This window comes from Agelaius phoeniceus, chromosome 1, assembly GCF_051311805.1.
Source record: "Agelaius phoeniceus isolate bAgePho1 chromosome 1, bAgePho1.hap1, whole genome shotgun sequence".
Classification (NCBI taxonomy): domain Eukaryota; kingdom Metazoa; phylum Chordata; class Aves; order Passeriformes; family Icteridae; genus Agelaius; species Agelaius phoeniceus.
This window is the reverse complement of record NC_135265.1, coordinates 49897691-49918656: the sequence shown is the minus strand read 5'-3', so window position 1 is coordinate 49918656 and position 20966 is coordinate 49897691. Positions and strand designations below refer to the sequence as shown.

Sequence of the window (20966 nt, the reverse complement as noted above, 5' to 3'; positions counted from 1 at the left end):
TGTCTGTGACAGGGGGGTTGGGACTTGATGATCTTTAAGGTCCTCTACAACCCAAACCATTCTAAGATTTTAGGTGTTCTGTGCTTTCTTGGCCATCTGCTTTTCAGCAGAGCATGATTGAAGAGGCATCCTTGACCTGTTGCCTACAGCCATTGTTAATCTAGACGCCCTTTTATCTTGAACTGGAAGTGTATACAAAGATATTTAGAAAGTTCCTGTTAGTCTTAAGTTCCTATTCAGAATGAAAATCCTCCTGTGCATGGTTTTCAAATTAGTGAAGTAGCTTTACAAAGTTTGTTGTTCTTTTTTTCCTCCTCAAAAAATAAGTGCTATATTAATAGGTGGCAGTACACTCACAAATAGCAAAGAGAAATTTGATGTACAGACAGGATTCAAATATTTTTCCTCTCTAAGTAGAAAGCATGGAAAATATAAATTCCATCAGAAGAGCCTTCTTTCTCTTCTTTGCAAGAACTTTAGGGAAGAGGGAGAATAGGTAAAAAATAGTGTAATGCATCTGGATTTGCTAAAGACTGCAATGAATCCAAACAATAAGTGGAAATATTTTTTTAATCAGCCATTAAATGATACATTGAGGCACTATAAATGTTGCATTATTTAGAATGTTTTTATGTAGTCAACATGATATAAATTCTTGGGGTAGCATGTGGCTTATTTTTGTCATGATCTGCTAAAAAGTTCCTTGAAAACTCTTCAGCTATAGTTTTTCTACTTAAAAATTACTTTCTTGCAGCTGAACTTTAAAAAAGAGTAACTCTTCTGCAAAAATCTCTTGTCGTTTTAAGAAAAAACAAGTTGTTTTTAGATAGATGAAGTATCTCACCTTATATTTTAAAAAATGAAAATGAAGTGACAGGCCTATGGAAAGGAAGAAATAGGAATCTCTAAAACCTTTTATTTTTAAAATTGCCTTACAATAAACCAAGCAGATTCTTATGTAAACATGTGAAAATAGCAAGATAAAATGGCTTAGTTAATCCAAAACAAAGGGGAAAAAACCCATTGAAAATATTGGATACTTTCACTCTCCATCCTGTTTGAAATCTTAAAAATGATCACACCTTTGCCTAACTGTGCTAGTTAAGAAGTAACTTCTTGGCCGAAACGGAATGTTTTCATTTCATTGTTCACTGCACCTCATTAATCTTGTTCTTTAAGGTCAAAGCATAACTGACTCTCTCTTTCTCTCTTTATTCTTTTTGCTTTTCCTTTTCGAAATCAACTAAAATATCCAAACCCTAAGGATGGCTATTATGCCTTCAGTAAGAAAAATGCACTGCTTGCAAAACAACTTTGATTCTTGTTTCCATGGGATTTTTTTAGTCACATTTAACATTAATGCCAAATCATGTAATGCTGACCTATATAGTACTCAGTTGATTTTACTAGGTCATTAAAAAGAAATTTTAGACAAAAACGTTTTTGTTTGCAGCCTTTTCAGATCATGATGCTCTGTCTTATTCTGGACAACAATAACATTTTGTACAGAAATAAATCAACAATTATGATGCCAGAATAGCATTAACCCCTGAACTCCACATTGTTCAACTTTGAGGATGACGTGTCAGTGACAAGACATGTCAGTGTCAGAACAATTTTTAAAGTGAGGTTAGGTCTGCTGTGTCACTACTTAAATCAGACACACAGTAAAATGCATATGAGACTGCTGCACATCTTTCTCAGAAAACTATGAATCCTGAGAAAGCTTTGTATCCCTGAGTCATCTAACACCTGGATGATTTCAGATTGCTTAGGGTGTTAGGCTATCCAGAGACAATGGCTCTCAAGAGACAGCGTGGCCTTGTATGAATTTATTAAAACACTCCAGTTTTAACCCTGAAAGCTATTTAGGCTACTGCTTTGTTTCCCCATTATGCTTAAAGTGCTTAAACTTTCACCACTTCAAAACATTAATGCTGTGAGCATTGAAGCTGATGATCTCATCATATAAATTGTTATTAAGCATGGGGGATCTTCATCTGTGCATTAAAGACTGGTCTAAATCCCTAAATGCTGAACCAAAGGTAAGCTCTTTCTTCAAAGTTGTGGTAATTTGTGCCATTCACCCAGCCACTGCTCTATTGGGGTCTCATTCAAATGACAAAATAGAAAAAAAAAGGATATTTTATAAATCTTAGCTTTTTGTAATCCATGCCTTTCAGTTGAAGGATTTTTCAGATGGAGAATTACCTTGAATTCTCTCCTTGAACACTGTGTGCAGTTTTGGTCACTGCCATCTAAGAAAGATGCTAAGTTATTGGAGAATGTCCAAAGGAGGGCAACTAAGATGGTGAAGGGTCTTGAGGGGAAGCCATATGAGGGGTCACTGAGGTCTCTTGGTCTGTTCAGTTTGGAGAAGAGGAGGCTGAGGGGAGATCTCATTGTGACCTTGAACATCTTCAAGAGGGGAAGAGAAAGGGCAAACACTGATCTCTACACTCTTGGGACCAGTGACAGAACCTGAAGGAACGACATGAAGCTGAGTCAGGGGAGGTTTAGGTTGGGTATGAGAAAAAGGTTTTTCACCCAGAGGGTGGCTGGGCACTGGAACAGACTCCCCCAGTCAGACATCACAGCACCAATCCTGACAGAGCTCAAGAGCATTTGGACAATGCTCTTGGGCACATGATGTGATTCTTGGAGATGTCCTGTGCAGGGATAAGGGCTGGACTCGATGATGCTTGGGGGTCCCTTCCAACTCAGCATATTCTATGACTCTGTAATTAGTGCTGAGGTTCTCTCTCACTTACTTTTCACTTTTTCCTGCTCCAACCGCAAATGAGTAAAGCACACTGATAGGTGCAGGCCTCCATTGGCCCGAGACAGGGTGTTGGTGAAAGAAGATACTGATTGGCAGGTTACCAGTCCTTTTCAGTAACTTCAGGGATCACTTTCTAGGCTTCTGGTGTTGCTTTCCTTACTTCCAGAAGACTGCTTTAACTGCAGCATTGATTTGGGCACGAGCAGCCCATGTTATTTTACATGAACATGGTAACATGAGGTCCAGGGAATGGAGTCATACATTGAAAAGAAACTGTGATGAATAACTGCATATATATATTGGGCAACATTTAGTAAACACAGTTTTGTTACATTAAGAAAACTGGTGACATCTTCTCTTTATTGCCTTGCAACTGGGGCTGCAGCACCCACTCCTTCTTCAGGCAGATTCTAGTAGTTCTTCAATAATTTCCATATCATAGCTGTGGTGTTTTTTGTATTGATCCTGATGCTGACTTATCAAAACATGAGTATTTTTGTGATTTGCAGACAGTTTATGAATCTGCAAATGATCTGATTTTTTCGCATCAGGATTTTGTGTGGCTCAATAGTATTCTTTTGAAGAAATGTGTTGTCATTTTAAATTGTGTTACGCACGATTCATTCCTGTAGCTTTGTTTTTTTAAATAAAATATCTCTTCCTAAGTTGCCTCTCTTTAGTGCTAGAGCTGGGGAAAAAAAATAGTTTACCTGTATGATCTCTGATTTTTCTTTCAAAAGAAACTTGGACCATATATTTTGCAGAATGTGAAATGTTCTTTTTTGCATGTTTTCTCCTCAAGTATTTTTCCCTCAGCTTACTTTTTCTTGTTTCAGTTGAGACTAGCAGTAGAAGCCTCATAAAAGCACACATCTCCCTTATAAGATTCCTAGTCCATCCTCCATTTTGAAGCAAAAATAGTAAATCTTAAATCTGATTTAAGATTAAATCTTAAATCTGTCCAAACCAAACCCCAAGTCTTGTAAGTATTCCACATCAGACTGCTGTAATAAATTTTAAATTTGGGCAGGAAATTGTAAGCATGGAGCACCTTCAACTAGGAAGTAGAAATAGTTTTCATGTCTGTATCTGATGTTTCTGTTTGCTGCCTCTAAAAGCCTGTCTTTTGTTATGTCTTTTAGTGTGGCTTCTTCCCTATGCTGGATTATTTCAGAACTGTGTACTATGCAAAGTACTAGATATGGGTTCTGAGAATACATTAAATTTCATCCTGTTGCCTCCCATTTTGTCACACTAGCAGTGAGCTGAGCAGTCCAGACAAAGGCAGCACTTGTGTGCACAAAGGCTGCACTTGGAGCAGCTACTTGTGTGCAGTTTGGTTCTAGGCAATGCAGCAAAGTATCAAAACATCATCCTGGTTCTGGATGTTTGTATATAGCCTGATCCAAAGACCATGGAGAAGAAGGGTACTTAAACTCTAGCAGAGATTGAACACAAGGACAATATTTTTATCTTTTTCTAATGAGTAGAGACATCTCAATATCTTCTTTTTTAGTTTTCAAAACAAGCAAACAAATGAACGAACAAAGGCTGTTTTGTTTCACCAATGTTGATTAACTTTCATACAGGAGCATTTACTTTGTGTTGGTTCTAATGAATTGTATTATAGTACCTACCATGATAAATTGATTTCCAGGGAAGGGTAGCCTACTAGGTAGGTACTACAGTATTCCAATTAAACAAAGCTTGTGGAATTAATTGTTTGATACTTTGTAGGGAGGAAAACAATGCTAAATTTTGAGGCTACTGTTAATATACTCCACTATTAGAGAAAATGGCAAGTCGCCCTTTCCTTGCCAGACATTAAATTTTCTCATTTATCCAAAAGAAGTCTACAAGACTTTAGTTATCCCTTGTTGTTTCTGAGGCAGTAGTTTGAAAGAAAATATAATTACTGGGTTCTAATATGACTCGTGTTACTCCTGCCAAATGCTGTTAGGGCCCCCCCCCCCACCCCAACATTAATGTATAGGATCTGATGAGACATAATTATCTAATCCCTATATTGTAAATATGAAGCCTCCGCTTCTTTCATTCCTTTTTTTAAATTATTAAAATTATACAAATGACAGGAAAAAATCTTTTTTTGTTGCTTGAAGTTTTAGAATCACCATTCTGAGCCCCACAGAGCCCCACAGAGCTCCCCTTAATGAGTCTTTCGAAAAATATAAAAATATATCAGGAAATAAACTTGTCCCTTGAAAGAGGTAAAAAGAATAGAAACTGTAAACTGTATTTTAGAGAACAAATATCTTTCTAGAGAACCTACTCTTTACAATAATAAGCTGTTATATGTAAATCCCTAAAAACCAAAATTCCGCTCTGTTTTCATCAAGGTCAAATCTGTCTGACTTTCTCCAAGTATTTTAAAAAGGTTCTTGTGGGAGGAATCGGTAATGATTTTGAAAAGGCTTCAGGAAGTGAATGTCACATCTGAGAATATCTAGTGTAAAGGTAAATGTGTTATACATTGACATTTGTATGTAGTTCAATGGGTAAACTATTATTGTAACAGGTCAAAGGTGTTCAGATTGAATAGGTCTTTTCCAAAAATCCAGCAACAACCCTTCATAATGACAATCTCTGACTTTTTCTGTGTTGGAAAGGATGATGTTTTGGAAATCTCCATCTAAGTAAATCTCTTCCTCTTTTTAGTGGTAACTAAGTATGTATTTTTACAATTGCCTTTTAAGAGTCTCAGGCGCAGATCAGTTATACTGGAGTTGGTGAACTCTCTTAATTGTGATGGTCTCAGTCCAAAGAGGGAAGAAGGGACACAAGTAACCTCTGTATCCAGCTGTGTAAGCCAAACACTGAAAACAGTTAAGATGGTGGTTAACCAGGAACCCAAATGTACTTGCTTATGGCAATCTAAATGAGAGGTTATGTGTTAAATAGTAATGCATTGGGACTCAGAGGGTTTTCAGGGAGGATGAAAAATGTTGGGCAAAGGTATTCCTGGAAAAGAAATGACAGTGGCATTTGAGTGCAGTGTTGAAATAGTCCTCTCTTAGAATAATGAAAAGGAGTAGTGCCATGTGAGAACTCAGTTAATCAAACTGTCCATCACTAAATATAAGGCTTACCTGCCTTTGATCTTTGCAATATCTCCTCTGGGAATTTTCACTAAAGCTCGGGTTCAATAACTTCTGTGGTGGTTATATCTTTTTTTTTCCTTTTTTTTTTTTTCTTTTTTTCTTCTTTTTTTTTTTTTTGAGAGAGAGAGAACTAAATCTTGCTTCTAAGTAAGTAGTCTTACTGGTAGCTGCTAACAAAAAATCTGTGCATGTCTGGAGGGAAAACAGGGTGGCAAAGATCTTTTTTGTCTTGCCAAGGGAAGGGAGTTTTGGCATATTTTGGAATATGCCTGAGATCTTTACAGTCTCTGAATTTTCCAGATTAAAAAAACTACAAAGTCAACTGACTTATTCAATTTTCTACTAATATTGCTGTGTTAGGGTATGTTGCTTTCAGATCCCATCTCCAGAGGTTAAGATGCTAATGACAATTATTATTTTCTGATTATGCTAGGAAAAGATCATTCCATAATTGTATTGCTTTCTATATTTTCACCTGTTTGTGCACCACTGTCCAATGTCAGAGAATGATTAAGATAGAGCTTTCATCTGACTGAGTATGGCTAGTCCCATGTTATAGTTTTTGGTGAAATCAAAACATGCTTCTGAATCTTTATTTTTATTTTAACACAGACACCTCTATTATAACAGAAAGGAACAAAACAAGATGGTTTTTAATATCTCACTGATAGAAAGTGTAAGAATAGAAAAAAGGAATAGGCAACTATATGTCCTTGGATCCTCCAATTTTCAGGTGGTTCTGAGGATCTTTTACACTTAATTGGCATTTCTATGGGTTTCTACTAGAGCACATAGCTTTGTAGATGCCATTTTTGTTTGACCTCTTTGGTAGTTACAAAAATTTAACAAGACTGGAAAAGAAGAGTCTGACTCCATACATTTACCATAGTATAAAATCTAAGGATTTCCTTTTCTCTCTTTGTTATTTAAGTGGTAAACATATAAAAAGAATACTTTCAAAAGCATGTAGGTATCCTGACTATCCTACAGCACTTGCTGGACATTTCTAATACAAAATTAATTTGTTAGCCACTCCAGAATATTTCTTGAAAACAACTTTGGGGATATGCTCTGAAAGTTCAGTTCCATTCTGAAAAGTGGCAGTACTAAAGTGTCACCTTTTACCTTATCAGGTCTGTTCCATATGTGTTCAGAGTTTTATCTGTTGACTCCTGTGGCAAATATATGTCTCTAATGCTTGTTTTACTCATGTTCATCCTCCAGAAGTGGCACAGCTCCATGAAGAGATCTTGATTCTGCTCCTTTCTGTGTATATTTGTCATTAGAAGTGCTTTCTGAGTTTTAATTAAGGGATACATCAGATAGCCTCAAGAGACTGTATCCGACCGAGAGATGTTGTGCTAGTTCAATATATACATAGATGGAAGTGGAATTACTGAGATGTGATTGCAGATCTAATTAGTTCTGCACATACATTATTTACTGATGGTCATGTAGCAGAGAGGGAAGATCCAGGCCGACTTCTAATGCACAGTAATTTTTTAGAATTGCTACTGGGAGAGGAACTGGGAAGAAAATCGCCCATCTCTAAAAGAGATTTGATCAGAAATTTCAGAGAGACATTAACTTCTGAACTCCATCCTGCCATTTTTACAGGACTGCTTTTCTTAGAATATTTCTTTGGATTCCCAAGCAGTGGAGTGTGTCCAAAGAAGGACAACAGAGAGGGTGGAGGGTCCAGAGCCAAGTCTGCTGAGGAGTGGCTGCAGGAGCTGGCATTGTGCACTCAGGAGAAGAGGAGGCCCAGCTCCCTGCAATTTCCTGGAAGGAGGCTGTAGCCAGGTGGGAATTGGTCTCTCCTTCCTAGTAACAAGTGACAGGACAAGAGAAAACAGCCTCTTGGCCAGTGGAAAGTTGCACCAGGGCAGGTTTGGATTGGATGTTAGGAAAAATTTCTTTATGTAGAGGGGTGGCAAACATTGGAATAGGCTGCCCAGGAAGTGATGGTGTCACAATCCCTGGAGATATTTTAAAGTTGTGTAGGTTTGGCACTTGGGGACATGGCTTAGGGCTGGCAGTGCTGGGTTAATGATTGGACTCAATGACCTTAAAGTTCTTTTCCAACCTAAATGATTCTAGGATTCTATGACAGTGAGGTCAATTTAAAGTTTCTTGATTTGTGGTTTTTTTTGGCCTTGTGAACCTGAGAAATTTGAAGGAAACTATTCTTTCATCAATTTCTGTTCAGAATTGTTGCAGAATGTTATTTTTAGCTTGCTAGTGAGACTTACTTTGTGTATATGACTCATGTATGCATGCCATGCTGCTGAGCTTATATTTATTATTTATACAGCCATGCATATTCCATGAAATGGACATGTCTCTGTCACCTTCATTGATGTCTGAAGTTTTATGGGGAAAAAAACAGCTCTAAATACCAGCTTTTTATTTAAGATGGATAGGAGGCGTTCAAAACACAAGCTTTATTTCCCTTTAGATCCAAGTTACATCAAAGCCCTTAAGTTTTCTCATGGGGATTAACTAAAATTCTGTAATTTACCGTGGGTTGATACTTGGATGCTTGCTCTCTATTCAAATTTCCCGGTTTCAACAGAGTGTAAGTTCCTTACTAGAAAAAAAAATCAAAAAACATTTAATCATAAAATCTGTTGCTCACAAGCTTGGAAACCATGTTAATTAATATTGTATAGAAGGGAAAACCTATAATGGGATTAAAGTTAAGAAAAAAAGAAAAAAGCATTTCACCTCTTCTCCAAAGCTCTTCAACCTCCCAGTGCAGTACATTTGGAATCTTTAGTAGATTAAACAAATAGCAATTACATTGGAAGGTTCATAGGACTAGACTTATGCCATATTATTCAGTTGAATGTAGTTTTAGAAATGAGTTATAACAGTATTTTCATATTTTCTGCTTGCTTTGCCTTTATGCACCATTTAATTTACAAGTGTTATCTAGCTGCTGCTAGTAAAGTTTCCACCTAGGAGAGTTCTATAGGCTTTTGTGGGTAGCTCTTGTTCACTCCCTGGAGGATCACTTATTTTAATGAGAGAAATAAACATGGTGGGAAAGGCTCTTAGGTGAATTGTTTCTATCTCAAAATACTTTTCTACATTTGTATCATCCTCAATGCAGCAAAACCAAAAAAACCTTTCCTAATTGCTGCGATATACTACTTTTAATAGCCTGGTAAAAGAGAAAGAATGAAACTGAAGTGCTAGCTCTTGTGACTGAACAGAGAACACAACCAAGATGGGTGGAGATAGAGAATCAGGTTAAGTCAGCTCAGTGACTTCTAAGGCCAGCACAATGTTGGGGCACAACACATGTGTGACACCCACAAAAGAAGCTGTCCTGTAAATCTGTTACTCTCAATGCATTTGTCTCTCAGAGGATTGAATGCAATTGATGTGATGTTGGAATAAATGAATGAACTCTCTGTTATTCTTTGCTTAGTAGGCTATTATAGGGCTCATTGCTTCAGGCTGTTGACCAGCTTGTTGATGATATTTTTGTCCATACATTAGGGAAAGGTGAATCAATATTGGTTATTAACAGTCCTTTTGTTGCTGTGAGCCTCCCATGCATATGGGATATGATCACAGGATCAGCTACGATGCTCCCAGCTCTGATATTGATTCTATGCATGAAACAGAAATTTAAACAGCAGAAGCCAGCTTCTGCCTTGCCCAAACAGTTTGCTGTCCCCTGCTATAAATTATGATGGACCATTTTTAAGTGTCTCTTTTCGGTTCATTGGGAAGAATTTTATTTTTCAGATTAAAAAAATTCAGCTATGGGCATTGTTGTTGATTTCAGTCAATGGAAATGCTCAGTCATCAGCACCTTAAGATGTCTCTGTATTCTGCTTGGATGCTGTCTCATCCATAAAGTATTCCCCTCTTGTCTCCTCAAGGTTGCACTCTGGATAACCTGGTCATTTTCTTTTCCCAGAAGCATGGAATTCATTTTGCCTAACTTTATCATTGAAACCTTAAGTGGTTAGTCAAAAAATCTGGGCCTGCTGTAGTCCATGGAGGAAACCTCTCAATGGGCATTTTTAGATGTTTGTCTGAGATACAGAAGATAAAGTGTCCTCTCAAACGTCGTTTCCCACTGCCAACATAAGCAGTCTGGTCAGCTAACTGTGTGTAGGAGCTTACTTTTTTAACTAAAGAAAGATTAAGCTCATCCTATTCAACACTGTCTTCTGAGATCGTACACAGGCCTAGGCAACATGCAAGGTGTAATGAATGGTAAATCAAAACAAAAAGGCTCAAAATTAAACCATGCACTTAAAAAAATGGTATGCCAAAACACACAGATTGTATTGGCTCTGGCATGTAAAGATAAACACATAAATAAAATACCTAACAGTCTGTCTGTCTGTCTATCTATCTATCTATCTATTTATCTATCTATCTACCTACCTACCTATATATCTACCTATCTATCTCTGGACTCAATATCTAGAAGGAAATGAATCCTGAGGAAATCTGAATGATTTGTTCTATTATTTCTCTCTACTTTAACAGCCATGTTGTCTCCTCTACTATGTTACTTGAGATGACACATATCTTTAATATATATGATTTTAGTCTGGAGGAAGTAAAGGAATATGATCCCCATTTCACAGGTGACAAAGTGTGACAGGCCAACTAATGCCTGAATTTAGGCTTCTTTCTGATTCAATTTCACTATTTTTAGATGATGACAAATTGAATTAACTTAGAAGGACTTGTAGTAGAAATTTCAGCTGATTTCCCACAATATAGCTTCATACACCAGACCCCTTTTTTTTTCTATTTATTGTTTGTGAAAGTCTGCTGTCTCATCAGTCTTAGTTTAGAGAGAGAGCATTTTTTCCTTGGAAGAATTGCACTATCCTATTGGACACAGCAGCAGCATTTACATATGTCTTGAATGTAGCCTGATTAATCAGCTAGTTCTGAGAAGAAAAGGTGATAGGAATGACTTCTTTACTTTTGAGAGATGAGACACAGGGATGTTTTAAAAAATGCGTTGTTCTTTCCTACTGGGTATTTTGGGTGAGAAGCTTCCCTCTCTTCTTATTTCTGTCCAAAATTTTCTTCCTTATGTCTTCTCTTTTCCCCTGAACATAATATTTTAAGGATTTGGACAGTGTATTTTTCCTTTGATTTTTTCTTCCTGTTTTGGCACTGCCAAGTATTTGCATCACCATATACTTTTTAGTTTTTCAGTAAGAAACTTAGTGTGCGGAATATTCTGGTTGTGATTTTTCTCCCTGTTGATTCAGTAGTTTCAAGAAAAACTTTCTCATTTGCAGCATCCCATACTGGTTTGTCTTTTTTTGTTGACCTGACATTATCACAATGACACACTTAACTAGTTTTAGATGGTAGAGAAACAGCTAAAGCTCTGGTAGTCAGTGGAGAGCAGAACACAGAGCTTTTAGAGGATCAGCCATGCTCTGAAGACTCTGCTCGCCTCCCTCTCCATGGGAAGGAGACACGGCTTTGCTGACATGGCAGCAGTGAGGTGTGATGATTCTGGGCCAGCGAGGCTCTAGCCAATTAATCAGATGCTAGCAAAGAGTTAACTGCTGCACAGGTAGAGTTTAACAAGTATTTCAGGTAAGGATAACCTTTTTTGAATAACTTGGGAGTGGGCAGAAGCAGGGAAGTGCCATGCATAAAAACACTGGGAATGCTCTGTTTTCATTCAGAGACCAAGTAGGCACAGGTCTTCCTAAATTTATCCTGCTGGCAAAAATGCCTGTATCCATTGTGCATAGAATTAATCATACTTCTAAAAACATGATCAGCACTTTCCCATTAATTTCAGTGAAGCCTGGGTCAAGCCTGAGTTAATTTCTTCTTTTGGTTGCTATGAAGTCAAATTTGTTAAGGATTTCATCTGGTTTAGCTTCTTCTTCTCTGCTACTGCAAGAATGATATGGTAAAAATGAGACTGTTTAGATAGTACAGCCCAAATTGCATAATACCCATGGCTGTATAGAAGCAACTTTGTTACTTAATATTTTCTGCCAGTTTCTGTTAAGACTTTGGATTTAACGCAGTCATGGCTCGGGACTGACTGGCAAGATTCATTCTGCAGTGCTGGTTGGGAAAGAGAAAAGAATCCCCTTTTCATTTTTCAACATTCAGCCTTTGGTAGGCTCCAATGGGGGACTTCCAGGTTCCCCTAAAACGTTTGAAATGTGTCAGCTCCAGAGACTTTCAGCAAGACCTGCAATCCCCTAAGACACTGCTAAAAATCCCTCCTGGGTGTCTGTTTCTTTTCTGCCAGTGATGGCGGCAGGCTGCTGATCTCTTCAAAGCAGGTCCTGTGGTCAGAAAGGTGCTTGCCTCCCCCTCCAAGGATGAATGTCTGTCAACAAGGAGGTTCATTGGCATTCTGCTGTGAAGATGGAAGAAATCTGCCTGTAGCGACACACCACTGGCAAGGTCGGTGAGACAGAGAGAGAAAGAAAAGAGTTTGCAAGGCTTTTGCTCTCAGTGGGGGAAATTAAAGGTGGCTTGTGTTATAAAATATTAAATAGTGATTTAATCAGCAGTGAGATATGTAAGTGAGCTTAATTAGAAATACATATTATTCTTTGACTTTAAAGCACAAAATGAAAAATTAAAGCAATCTTAGAGGATATGTAATCAGCGAGGAATAATATGTTGGAAAATGAGCCTGATGTTGTAATTGGTGTATGCAATTAAAATTAATTAATTTTAGTTAGCATACATGCATGCAAATATGAAATCAACGAATTTCAGATATTAAACTCATAATTATAGTGATACTATTGCCAGAGCTAGTGACAGAGGAATTGACTTTTCAATGGTAAATACTTGCTCTTCACATTTTCTCTTTGCTATCATGTCAGGCTGAAACATAATGATTAAAGCTATTTGATCAGGCATGATTTAAAAAAAAATGTTTAGATTTCCCCTCATTTTGACTTGTGCTTCCTAGCTTCTCCGCTGTATCAGTTATACTCACCTCTGGGGTAACTGCAAGACATTTTTTGATCAAGTGCAATTTGAGTTTAAGAAGTTCCCACCCACTCACTCACTGGTTGATAGACTTCCCCCCCCTCCCCCGGGCCCCTGCCAGATTGCTCCCCCTGTCTCTTTGCTAATATAGTCTTGAGGAGATGTGCTGTAAGCCAACTCATGGAATGATCTGGCTTTGTGAAAAAAATCTTCTCTCTGCTTTCTCTGCAGATTCTCTAATAACTGTTCACCAAACAAAGTGATTTTCTTCATTTCACCTACCCTCAATGCTTGCAACAAAATTATTCCAGTGTATTAAATTCCAGTGTAAGGAAATTGTACAGAGTAGCAGCCCTCTCAGCTCTGGTCAAAATTTGCTTTAAGTCTTTCCAATTCCTCACTTTGGAGACTGACAACATATTGTTACAAAAGCTCCTGCTTTTCCAAAAGTCATCCAAGGTAACATAGGAGCAATTGTAACACTGAATGATTATATTGCTACCAAAATGAATAAAGAGTCTAAAATGACAGGAGTACAACACTACAGCTATTATTAAACATTAGAGAGGGTACATTATGCTTTAAAATTTTTTGATCCAGTTTAGCCTAGTAATCAGCACCACATTAATCCCCTTCAGATTATACATGCAACCAAAACAGAAAGAAGACCCCTGTTGGTTCAAAGTGTCATTTTAAAACAGCTTTAAAGTAAACTTCCTTGTTCTCCCATGGTACAAAGGTACCTGTAAAAAGAATTCAAGGACATTTGCTAAGAGAGATGGAAAGGAAAGATGTGCTGATGAGTGAAAAGGAGGGCAGAGCTCCCCTGCTTCAGTCTCTGCATACCTGCATAACCAGCACGGTATATTCCACCACGCCTTTGTTTATCATTTACTCCAATATTCTTTCCTGTTCTGGCAGTGGTCTTTTCACTGAAAATATGTTTCCTTACTAAAGTCTCCAGGTATTTAAAAGCAGCTATTTCTCATATGGGGTATCTTGCTCAGGTTACAGGATCAAGGTGCATGGGGAGGATGCAGTAATCCCTGAGGGGCAATTAGGCAGGTACTGCTGCCGGTACACCTTTGTGCTCAGCCTGTCGATTTGGTGAGGAGAGATGAAGCTGCATTTACTCTGGCTTCCTCTGCCTATTTCAGGTACCTGTAGGTTTTTCTTTTGACATTCTTTCCCTCTCATTTGCACTGTAGCCTGTTAGTGTGCACACTGTATGCTAAATGCAAATTAATGTATTGACGGAATGATAATTAGGTGATGGTAGGTTGTCTGTGCAGAAAGATCATGTTTGTGTAAAAATGGAACCTGAGCAGAGTTATACAATCACCAGGAAAATGCCTGATTTGTCTAAGCATTGCCACTTTTATCCGCTGCATGCAATAGCAACAGGAATCAAAGCAGCTAACTTTCCATCGTCTCAGGACAAAGGTGCCTGTTTGATTCAGCTTCAAGGGCTGCATGCACAATCAGACCCCTGGAGATACTGAAAGGCAGGAACCAGAGAGATGCTTCAACAAAGTTCATAGGGAGGAAGCTGCCTGCATGGAAAGAAAAAGATTGAGAAAGGAAATAAAAAATGGAATGGGACATGAATACACTCTGAGGTCACAGAAAGGTCTAAAAGGGGAAGAAGATATTCAGAAAGACACTTAGAATGGAAATATAGTTGCTGTTAAAACTAAACAGAGACATTACTTAGGTTTAATGAAGCTGAATTTAATCAAGAAGGAATTGAGCAAACTGTTTGATGGTTGCACATTGTAATGTAACAACACGGTGTGACAGCTTTGCAAAATGGTGCAAATGCTGTCCCTGCCCCCACGGGGATGGAGGTGGAGCAGGCAGCCTGCACAGTGGCCCGGCTCCTTCCCTGTGAGGAGGGGTCAAGTCTCTAGGGCCCCCTTTCCCTGGCAAGTGTGGATCTCAGGTGCTGGAACGGCAGGGGAGAGGACTGCCTTGGGGCCCTGTGTAGCAGCCAGCTAAAAGTGAGAGGAGTCAAACTGGGAGCAGCTGCCTGATTAAATGTCCTTTATTCACTGGGCCACTGCTTTCTCAAAGGATCTTCTGCATATTTTCTCCAAGATGTATGCCTCAGCTCTGCCAGCCACATGGCGAATGTCAAGCATGGTTGGCCCAAATTCTGTGTAGAGACCTGTGCTTGCACTGCACAGTCCCTGCTTCCAGAGGTTTGGAGGAGCAGACATCCTGCAGGCTGTGTGACACCCTGGCCACCCTGCTGTTACCTCTGCCACCAGAGAGTTGCTCTGAGAGAGAGCTCAAAAAGTAGGGTAATGCAAAAGTAAACACACAGCTGCAGTTTTCTGGGGTCAGACCTCTGACTTTGGGGACTGCTTTGTTTCCCACTAGCGATTCTGCAGCGTACTTTATTTATACTTGCTTTAGCTGCTCCACTTCTAAGAGTGTGGCTCCTGGCATGCTGATATAAGGTGAATATACGAACAAAACGTCTGCATCTATGGGTTACATACATCCTACTTCCTGCAAAGCTGCAGTGCACAGAGAGCAGTTTAAGGGCAGGGACAGCAATTCAATCATGCTGACCCTGTGGATCTGCTGCTCTGCCCTGCTCTCTGAGGCTGGCTGTCTGTCCAGAGCTCCATGCCAGCTGTGCTCAGGGTTGGCTGGCACAACACCATTGTTTGCATTTGCCTTTTGGCAGATTAGTGTGTCTCAGAAAAAAACAAGAGTGTCTGAGGAGGTGTGTGCTTGCAGTATATTTCTGTGGCAGTAGCTTTTGCTGATGCAAACAAGAAGAGAGACTGGCGAGACTCCACAGTGTGTGGCCACACAGTGGCCATGAAATTTGAATGAAAGGAAGAAGAGATAAAAGTTTAATTTACTCTCTTGCTATTTGGGCAACAGATATGAAGAAGTTGGTCATTTTGCTGCCCATGTGGCTATACAGTCATCCTGATCTACTGAAATTTCACTTTCACGTGGCAGAAGGTATCAGCGTAGCTAAGATACAGGTTTTGTTTTCTTTTTTTCTGAGTGAGTGAAAACAAAGGGACTGAAGTCTGCAGCTTTAGAATGCAGATGTATTACTCTCATCAAATTTTACTATCAAATTTGAAGGTAGAGTTTATGGCAGGCCATTATTTCAGTTTTATGCCCTGAGAACTTTTGAATGGTTCTTTAGGAAGGAATGCTTTTAAAGTCACCTTATTTTGCCCCCTTTTCCATCAACAACTGTTGTTGGTAGCTGCAGTAAAAACAAATTCTGATGTGTGAAAATAACATGCTCTGTTTGCTTTTCAACATGGAGAGATTAAAGAAAATAGTGTGATAATTATTAATTTTCCTCTTTTAAGTGAATCTACACATTTTTCATCTGTCCCCACTCATTTTCCTGAAAAAGACATTTTTCTTTCTGTCTGATTTTTGTCTGATAGCTATATCTTGAGGCTGGAAATCCCTGTCCTGTTCCTCCAACCAAAGCATAAAATAAATGCAAGCAACATAATCTTGAATTCATATGAATACCTGAGGAAGGAAGAGATGGGTCACTCTAACATGAAAGTGTTTTATGAGAGCAGTACGATAATTTGATCAAAAGGACTAAGCTTTGCTTAAATTTTTTTGAATCACTGATTTTTTTTTTGTTGGGTACTGAAATTAAAACTATGAACAGAAACTACTTTTTTGCTTACATTACATTGTGTTGTGACCAGTCATCAGGGAATTTAATCATCACCTTCTAATTTTAGGAAAAAAGAATACTTAAAGGCAGAGTATGGTGACATCAGTTCAGTGGTATTTTAGGAACCTAGTTGCTCTGCCTGCTGCAAAATTTTGTGTCACAACTTTGTGCTTAGACCCTCTTGCCATAAGTGGGAATGAGGCTTTGGAATAATAGAAGATTGCTCTTGGACCAAATGTGTGTGGCATTAATAGTGAGGCATTGGCAGAACAACAGGAAGGAAAGTTACATGGCTGATTGTACACTTAATCTTTGTTTAAGTGAGGAAGTCATATGAAATATGTAAATCGAATATGGATTTTGTGTTGGTCAGGGATTGAAATGGGCTGGTATTCAATCACACTGTATTGTTGCTTCTAACAATTTGAAACAGATGTAATGATACTTTTAAAATACATAGGCTGCAGGAAAAATAAGTTTCATTAAGCATTTTTAAATTTTCATTTTGACCTCAGGTAATAGTGTAGAACAATGGTGATCATGGATGTTGAAAAGTCAGGCTCCTGCCACTCATAAGATTTTCAAAAATTGGTTAGGTTAATGTGTTTAAATTCAAGCTGAATGGATCATTTAATTTGATGCCTCCAGGAACAGAAAGAAAATGCCACATCTGGTGTGACAAAATCTTTTCTTCTTAGAGTCTCCATCCTGCATATGCTTAGATTCCTGGCGCTGAATTGCCTTTTGGAGTTTGAACATTCTGAAAGTGATGAGAAGTACAAAGGTGGTTGAAGGTACAGTGGTGAAAAGTATATTGTAAAAGGAAATTGAGGATTAGCACTGAAATTGCACTCTTAGTACTGGCTTTAAAGTGATTTGTGGGCAGGTTAAGTAGTCTTGTGTCATATCCCGTGCCAGGACCCTAAATACTTGTTAGCAGTTCTGCTAATGCCACTAGTGAGGAAAAGATGCATTGAAAGGTTTCTTGACAGGTCTGCATGCCTCACTTGGCATACTTTATGGGCCATGCTCCTGGAAGGTATTCAGCTTCCCCAGGGCTGGACCAATATAAGCAGAGGGCTACTGGACTTTGAGGGGGTATTACTCCAGCTAAGGGTTTCCAGAGAACAAGGGCCTTTTCTCTGGTGTGCTCCTTTTCACCAGATGGGCTTTGGGTCTGAGATAATGCTGACACCATACCTAGGCCAGCAGCTCAGTATGAGTGTCTCAGCAGGCAGGTAACAGGAGAGACTCAAAGAACACCTGGAAGCTTTTCATTTGGCACACTGCATCTTAAATCAAAGCTGTAGATGTGTAGGGAATTTTCAACTGGCTAAAAGAGTTGCAGACACCAGATCCTCAGCTGGGCATCTACAGGCTGACCTGTCTGACTTAACTTCCCTGCAATCCTTCAGGTTGAAACTCCAAACTTACCATCTCAAATCTCATTTAAGAGTCTTAAAAGCCTCAGGTTGACTTAACATGCACAAAACAGTAGCAATAAATTCCTGGATCAAAGTGTACAAAGAACTTCTACACCTGACATGGTTTATTTTATATCTATCATTATCAAACACAAAGGTGGCAACTCATCCCTTTTTTTCAGTTTCTTGTAATTTGCTTGTAATTTTACCAAGCTTCAGAAAGTTGGGCAAACATTTTTTGTGCTTGGTGTCTGCCTTAGACTGATGATTTGATGATATTGCTGGTACTTTGTTTTCTGCCTTATAGTATTTAAAGGAGCTTTATAAAGCTTTTTTTATTCTTGGGTTTTAACACTTACGGTTCTGCTTAAATCTCAGAATTTTTGGACTGTTACTATTTTGACCTGAAAGAATCAAAGGAAAGCCTTTCACTGTCATTTGAAAGTTAATTGGTGTGTTCTTTGGGTTATTCATCTTGGGACAGCAATACCCAGATGACAAAAGAAAAATGTGTTTCATCCAAGGCACTGACCTGGCAAAACAATGGCCTTTGATTGGGCTGAGAATTCAGTGTGATTTCTCTGCTTCCTTGAAACAAAGGGAGAAGCCTCCAACTGCAATGCAGATTCCTTCTCCTGTGTTAGACCCACCTCAAAGATCACATGCAACTTTGCTCATACCCTTGTGCCCGTTTATCACTGTGGATCTGATCACTGCCAGCAGTTGGGGTCTTTAATCTGATAAATCTGACAGGAGATGCTTATGCATACCATTAGGAAGGCAATATTCCATATGCTCTCTAATTGGTTTGAATTTATCCTATTATTTCAGCATTTAAATGTTGCTGAACGTAATTTAGATGTGTCAGGCTCATAAAGTGTAGGCTCTGGTGGGAGTTCATTATTGAAAAAAGATACATCCAGCAAGGCTTTTTCTGGCTCCAGGCCCAAGCCATCAGCATTTTGCTTACCTCACGTGTAGCTTTTGTCCGCTAGCTATACTCCTACAACCATGCTGAAGTAGTCTCTGACATATTCTTTTTATTGCTTCCCATCCAGTATTTCTTTTTCTCCATCTCTCAGGGTGTGTATATAATTTGTTGATTTAAGAGAGTGATAGCTCATTCAGAATGTGTGGTTGGCAAAACCAGGGTAAACAACACATGCTTTTGTGAGGATGCTGGAAGACGTGAACATCATCCTCCATAATTAGTGACTGCCTGGCTAATGCAATGAAACCTGACAGTATCTTCTAATCTGGGTGTTGTGGCCAGTGCTACCATCCACTTACTGAAACTGATGAAAGATGAACTTGTTCTTCTCCATATGGGAGTGCTCAGCCAGTGGACGTGGCAAACACTGAGAGCTTTTCTTATTTTTTTAATCTTATTTGATCTCTAATGGGGAAATTTGGGAGGCAGTATGAAAGTTTGGGGCTGTACAGCTTTTTGACATATTTCTTTAACTGGAAAAGCCTCTCTGAAGAACATATTGAGCTCCATACAAAACAGGTGTGAAAGCATGCTAATACCTCCAACACGTGCACTCGCATGGCACAGTGGGTAATGAATGAGTCAGACTCCAAGGAATTTAGTTTTTGTCATTCATCTCAGTAAGAAAAAATTTTATATGGATGTCTTACATATATTAGTAAGCAGAATTCAATCCACTGCTGCACTTTAGGGAGCCAAAGTCTTTATACCCACCCCACTTTACATAGCCTTCTCCTTTTATAAGGTGCAGGTATTCTGTGATGGCTTATGCTCCTGCTTTAATGACAGCCTTAGTCTCTCAAAGAGGAATAATTTTCCCTCTAGGCAGATTCCCACATTCTAACAGCTTTGTGCAGCTTCTTTACAACATCATCACAAAGCAGGAGGGCCAACAATGCCTTTTAACCACAAAGAAATAAGAAAAGGCTTACAGGTGAGGTATGACTTTATTATTAGACCTGTGCCAAAATAAAAAAAAAATAGGCAAGCACGTGCCTGACAGCCTGCCTTGCTTGTGTTTACCATCTGATTATATGAGAAGATGCCAACAAGAGATTTGTTGTAGACACCTACAAAACAGTGACCTCACAGGCACACATGAATTAGGATGACAAGAGCTTGCAAGCATGTTACAGGCTTCATGCCTCACACACTTTTCTCACATTTTTCATTGAGTTAGGCTTGTGATGTCAGTAGGAAAGAACTCACTCTGGATTTTGAGAGGCAGTGTCTAACATACTTTCTGCCTTAACACATACTGTCTTGGTGTTACATTCACAAGGCAAACCACCAATATTAGACCCCTTTTAACTATTCCTGAATATGCACTTTGGAGATAACCCTGAATTTCTTTTCATCACTCTTGGTGAAGCCCCTGGTTCAAGTACACTAGGTTAGATTTCTTGAGGGTGAGGCAGATGGTGGTGTTCTCCATCCTCTAATATGTCTGCCTGCAGCAGTTATAGAAGCATATGGAGTCTGAAAATCCTTGTTCTCTGGGAAAAGTGGGGTTAGCAGTTAGAGAGACTAGGTACGCAACAGGCTGGTTAGAATTAATACAGTGTGTTTTCATTTCTCTAGAGTTAGGAAGCATATATATTATGAAGTTATAATAATAAAATCCTTTCTATATATTTATTCTTATCCTGAAAGGTTTGGTGCAATATATAGCCTGCTGACCTCCATCTCTAGGATAAATTGAGTAAAATTTCTTGCTGAACCTTCTTTTTCTCTCTTTTTCCCATCTCTTACAGCATGACTCACTGTTGTCAATTGACATTCTTGTTGGTAACTTACTCTCTTCTCTGGCTTGAGGCTCTGTAACTGTTAAATAACTTCTCATACTGTGCTTAATAATAGAAAACCATTTTCATATCTAGGTAGACAGATTTTTCCAAACTGGTGGCCCAGACAAATCCTTTGAAGATAAATCTTTGAAGTTGTTCACCTGAGGTGTTTTATCCTTGCCTTTTTATTCTAATTTGTCATTTTTTTTTCCAGAGAA

The 20966-nt window shown here is 38.7% G+C and overlaps 1 long non-coding RNA gene across 1 annotated transcript in view; it reads left to right on the top strand.

Moving 5' to 3' along the window:
- LOC143694120 (uncharacterized) overlaps positions 1-7686 on the top strand; it is a 267052-nt gene extending 259366 nt beyond the window's left edge. Inside the window, exon 14 of the long non-coding RNA XR_013182349.1 lies at positions 7519-7686. This is a non-coding gene — a long non-coding RNA (uncharacterized LOC143694120). The remainder of the gene's footprint in view (positions 1-7518) is intronic.
- Positions 7687-20966: the final 13280 nt, after the last annotated feature.